Here is a 6,362-nt window from a genome sequence, read left to right as displayed (position 1 = left end):
TATATATATATATTAGACATTAGACTCATGAATATGTATTTAGTTTGTGAACAATTACAATGTATAAAGCTCTTTTAAAAAGAGTTTTTCTTCAAATAAGTATCAATCAAGTTGTTTCGGGAAAAAGGTGAGCGAATGAATTCTGGCAACAGTGCTAGATACGCAGTCTATAGTGTAATTTTTATAAATTGTTGGACCAGCAGATTGTAAGGTGCTGAATCATTTAACCACTGTTGGCACGCCGCGACGGTTAAGCGTGAAAAACGCTCTCGCAGCAAACCTCCTGAAGCACTGCTAATCTCGCTTCTGGAATTCCTAGTATCAAAACTCATCCTTGAATTTGGGATTAGTACAGTACGCGCACGCAAACGGTAGAAGCGATAGTTTTGTTTGTTGCTTGAGTTGAACGGTAGCTTACATGAGCAGCGCTACTAAATAATTTGTGAGGACAGTAAAATGGAACATGGAATTTGCAGAATTAGCTTTTAAGCTATAAATTCGTACATATAACTAACGCCACTTACATATTTTCCATATGCAGATATACAGTCGAGAAACAACATGTGTCTGTAAAAATCGCTGACTACTAGAGAGCTACTAGTAGAGCAAGATCGCTGATACTGATGTATCATTGTTTTTGGAAAAACAAAACTTTCGAAATATAAATATAAATCAGAAAATGTCTATGATACAGCAGTTTTTACAATATTGTGTTGGTAATAATTAACTTTTTTGTAAGATAAGCAGAGACGAGTATCTGACAAAATGAGCCTCAAAACTGACACAATAGGCGGTAATGCTAGATATTTCTATGTATTTTTTTTTTCTATAGAAATCATTTTTTTCTTGTCAAATCTCTCCTAAACGAGAATCCTACTTTAATATATCTAGCAGAAAAGTGACAAAAAAATAGATGAAATCTTTCCTTCTCCGTTGATTAAGTCACTATAATGCGATTCGAGTTTCCGCGGATGTCAGGAAAAATATCTATGCAAATTGCATGCAAACGGTTAAGCAGTCGCGTTGTTCAGTGGATGATCATCGATTTTCAGAAAAGCAGTCGTGTCTGACAAACAACAGAAAAAGATAGATAATAGATGCGACAGATTCAGGGAAGCACTGCAGAGAATGACATGAAGGGGAGAAAACAGGGAAGCGCAAAAGAGAATCAGAGGGAATAATATCGGTGAGAGAATGGTGACACGAAAGAGAAAAATCGAGAGAGAGAGAGAGAGAGAGAGAGAGAGAGAGAGAGAGAGAGAGAGGAGGAGGAGGAGGAGGAGGAGGAGGAGGAGGAGGAAGAGGAGAAAGAGAACTGTCGAAATAATATATACAAAGCCATAAATCGAAGGTGTGCTGCCGACGCAGCAACAATGTTACTGACTATGCAGGACAGAAGATGAAAACGCCAGTTCTACCGTTCGCACTCAGACGCGTTATATCCCGGTAACATAACGTGCCCTAACTGTGTGCGCGCGCGCGCGCGTTCGCATGGGTTGAATGTGAACGAACAGAAGATAGAGATATTAATCCCACAAGTAACTCACCGCGCAGTAAACCTCGGCAAGTGCGGCGTGTGTACCGGGTGTCCCGCTAAAACGGGACACCACCCGGATGCCACTGATTTACGTCCGAAGTCGCCGCGAAGTTCGCGAAGCCGTGGCACGAGTTTACCGGGCTTTTTGGCACGTTCGTGCCCCCTCCCCCTCCTGACTAATTGCCTAGAGATCCTCGACGTGGTGTCGCTAATTCGGCGCTTATCAAGACTGGCACGTTTAAGGGATATTCCACCTGCACTTTTGGCTACAACGACTCTTGGACACTCGCGCCGGCAACTCCGTTTTATTAAGTATGCGTAATATTGGGGAGCAATGAGAAATCTCGAAATTGATATTTTACTCGGATTTTTAATGAAAAACATTGCTTATCTCTTTATTTTACAGTCACAGTAAGCATAGCATAGGATATCCAATATTTCTATTTTTTTTTTGTCTCGTGAGAAATTCTAACGGATATTAAATTTTTCCAATTTATCGAAAGGAATAAGTAATATCAGAAGAGAGGAAAAAGAGCGAAGGCTGCAGAATTATAATTAGCCGCGGCAAATGTCTCGATTTTCACGGATGAACTGTTGGTAAAACGTAGTATTGTTTTAACAGCGAATTTCTTTAACCAAAAAAGTGTTTCTTGAATTTTTTTTCCGTCGTCGGTTTGTACCTTGTTCGCGAGATAATAACTTATTCCGAATAGCAGAACTCACGGATCGTATAATAGCTCACAGACGGTTAACCGTGAAATTAATTTCTTGGCAATGTCTCTTTTTACCATGCTCGCTGTCGAGCCGGCAACCGGGTCGTGCTGTTTTCCATTTTTCCCTCGCTCTGGCGCCTCACCACTCTCGCAAGCACGTGACAAATGAATTGGACGTAATCCGAATGCCCATTGTTTCGCTTTAACGATGGTCTTGCCGACCGGGTACGTTACGTCGTCGTACCGAACACATAGGAAGTACTGCCGACGCCTTTTAAACGTGATACCTCGGCCTGTTAAAGGCAGACGCAAACAAAACGAACTGGCAGAGTTCACGACAAAAGCGAGTGCAGTCTTCTCCGATTTCGAGGAATTTGCCTAATTTATTCTTACATTCCTCTCAATACGATTCTCTCGTATTTGTAAAGCGATCCTGCGGGGGATCAAATTCAGTTATAAAATATTCTTATAAAATATTCTTCGAGCAATTTATGACGCTACCAAACAATAATGATATTTGTATTATCTGTTTTCCGAATTAAAACATTTATGAAAGAGATTTATGTATCTATTCTGTTCTCTGTATTCAATGCTGTTGTATGATATCGAATGCTAATTAATAATTTCAACAGCTATAAAGATGCGTTCAAAACGTATCACACATGTGATATGAAACACAATTTTTTATAAACAAATGTGAGGAACAGAATTGAAGAAATTAAATGCAATGTACAGACAATAGCACGTCGATACATGATAATAAATGAACATTTGTTCCTCGCGATCTGCTCGCGTGTCGGCGGTATGCAATTTCGATGAGCACACCAATTCGGGCCGCGAAAGTTGTTTACGATCACGCGGCGAAAAATACTGGGACGCCGGTGGGTTTTCGCACAAAAATAAAATATTTTTCGCGGACGTGGCCGGCCAAACCCGCCGATGTGTCGGATTTATTGGTTTCCACCCCCCGACTCTTGTAGATTCTGCTATAGCGGGCGCAATTGTGTCGATATTGTCTCGCTGCGTTACATTGGAATTTGTTAAAGTATTGTACTTCGTTGAAATAATAAGCTCGATAAACCGACAAAGCTCTCCAATGCTCGTTTCATCAATGTATCGCTCGGTTAATAAATTGGAAAGTATCTATCTGATTCTACAGAAAGAAGAGAGTATCGCTAAAGTATCTAAAAATTTAGTTAGATAAAAAACGGACGGAAAGCAATTCTGTTGAACCCTTAAAATAATTATGTAGGAAACTCAAGCATAATGAGCAATGCTGCAAAAAGTTTCGACGTTCTAGCAATTTAAGCGTCCTGCATAACTATTTTGATGGTTCAACTTACGATCAGATCTATCAATACATATGTATATCAGTATATATTAACGTTGCACACGGGGGAAGGAACAATTTTATTGAAATATTAAAAAATTTAGATAGATACAGATCTGTGGGACCATCAAATTACGTGGAATGCTAAGCACCGATAACAATGCTGCAAAGAATTTGAACATTCTAGCAACCAGTTTGAGTGTCATACATAATTATTTTCTGATGCTCAAAATAGAATTATTTTCTGATTTGTATTTAGCTGAATTTTTAGATACTTTAGCAAAATCGTTCTTTCTGTGTAATTTTACCTGAAATTATCGACGTACATGCAATTCAAGTTCTCGCTATTGAAACTCATTTTGACATCAGTTGAGGCAGAAGTGAAAACGTAGGAAAGCTTGAAGCTTGAGACGATATAGGTTAGAGTTAATCAGCATCATTATCCATCTTGCATATCGTCACTATTCAAGGTTCCACGGAAATGTACGTGTCTCAACTGCGCTTCTAGTCCTCGAAATCATACCCTTAACCACTACTCCGGAAGATTTTATGATGATGGACGACTTCCCGTGCCGGGGGAGCTCGGTGGACACCCCTTCATTAAACGCATGTTGCGAAAGCTATCGGAGGGACGAATCCATTGGGTAGTGATTTTCTCGGCACGATTACACATCTAGCCAGTTGTACCAGGCACCAGATCTTTCAGGCAGCCGTGCAGTCGCACGTTCCCCCGGCCGTCGGCCCTGTTTGATCGATATCATTTTTTTACGCGACTTAAATCCTTCCTTTTTTAGACTTAACGAGTCCCAGGACGACGTAACTTTCTCTCATGCAAATTGCCCGTCCGCCTGAAGCATTAGTCGGAATAAAAAGAGTGCGGAATAAAAAGAGTTCCACAGGGAATGCCATCTAATATCTCCGTTAACATTATTATAGTTCTCTGATTGACGGCAATTCCACGATCTACTAACATCATTATCGTCACCCTAACGTTTCACTTCGACCGCCTACGGTGCTTGCCGATGGGAGACGCTGATTAGATTCGATCTGCCGTTATTAATCGATATTCGAAGAAGGCAGAATTCTCAACAGGAGAGGCACACAGGATCATTAATTTGACATACCTTTTATTATTTCTTTGGTCGAGAAATCAAATATCGCAATTTTAATTACTCGATGCTTGAATTACAAGTACGATTTTAAAAACATGATTTTTTTAAACTAAACCGGTTAATTTGAAATCGGATCTTTCCTTAGTTTTCTCGCCTCCTCCTTCCAACCATTATGGATATAACATCACGGAGGCAAATACGGTGCTTTTACGCATATCCCCTCCATTCCTTTCTAGAGCCTCCAAAACTCTGCGCTATTCATTCGCACTCGTTCAGACGGTGACGCTCGTGTAAAGATAAGGGTGCTAGACTTTGATAACGAGCTGTCTCACGCACAAAGGGAGCTGAAAGCTCTATGAATAAGGCCGACATTGTCAGTGACATTCCGTCGTCATTCCGTATACACCTCTCAATAAGGGCCTTGTACATAAATTAGCTAAATTTGAATTAATCTACGCTGTGTTCTTAATCATAAATGGTCAAACATAAAGTAGATTGATTAATTTTTACGATTATCTTTTCATGCTTCCATCAGTTTTGTGATAATTTTTTCACGAAATCAATATTAGAACTTGACACTTTTCGGATAATAGTCTGCGCGATGGTGCAGCGGTGATATTACATTTTGTTTGGACATGCGTCAAGAATCAAAGCAAATGATCATATTTAAATAATTTAACGACTTCTACTATATTTTGCAGCGTTCATTTCCAATATGAATGTTTAATAACGGGAAAATACTGAAAATGTGTGTTTGAAAGCTGGGCTTTGAAGCTGGGCTTCAACTAAAACTGATCAAATTTGAATAAAATTTTTCTCTCCCAATGTTGATTTTTCAGATTTAAAACAAATGATTTCGCGCATTGACGATAATTACACTTAATATTAGTATGAATGAAACTATAATAAACTTACTAAAATTGCATTTAGTTATACACATTCTTCTCGTATTAATAGATAATAAAACGTTACATGCGAAAAATATCAACGATATTTCCATGTTTGAGAATATCTGATTATCTCGCTTTTATCGCGCATTATTTTTTCCGGTCGAACGTTTTCTTCGCTATGATAAAAAATAATCCGATCCGGAGATTGCTATAAGCCGGTTAGTAAAGCCTGCGCTGTGACGCTTTGCGCAAAATCACGTTTCTCTCTGTTATAGTGAAAATATTATTGATAAAAAAGAGATAGGAATTGACGATTGACACGTACACCCCCAGCGGGAAAAACTAAACGTCTGTCGGATTGCCGATTTTTATGTACACAAATTTGACTTGTTGATTTTGTTCATAAAATGTACATGTACGATATTCACACAGTCATGTAGATACATTCAAACCCGTCGGCGTTCTATTTTATTGATGTATTGTGTTGATTATTGCTAAACGATTTAACATACAGATTTTTAACGACTCGATTTATACAATAACTGCCGACCGATTTCTCAACGTTTTCAATCTCATTTTCTTAATCATACCGATAATTATTTGCGGATTTGATTAGTAATTGCTGCAAGTAAAGATTGTTAGTGTACGTACACGTTATAATATTGCATTTATATTAGAGAAAAAAATGATAATGTAAGTCTTTGCTTTATTAATGTAAACTCCATTTAATGTTCTGTAATAATCAATGCCAACTCTTGTAAAAGATTTGTTCTTAACCAT

This window comes from Trachymyrmex septentrionalis, unplaced genomic scaffold (assembly GCF_001594115.1).
Source record: "Trachymyrmex septentrionalis isolate Tsep2-gDNA-1 unplaced genomic scaffold, Tsep1.0 scaffold87, whole genome shotgun sequence".
NCBI lineage: Eukaryota > Metazoa > Arthropoda > Insecta > Hymenoptera > Formicidae > Trachymyrmex > Trachymyrmex septentrionalis.
Note: the sequence above shows the minus strand (reverse complement) of the source record.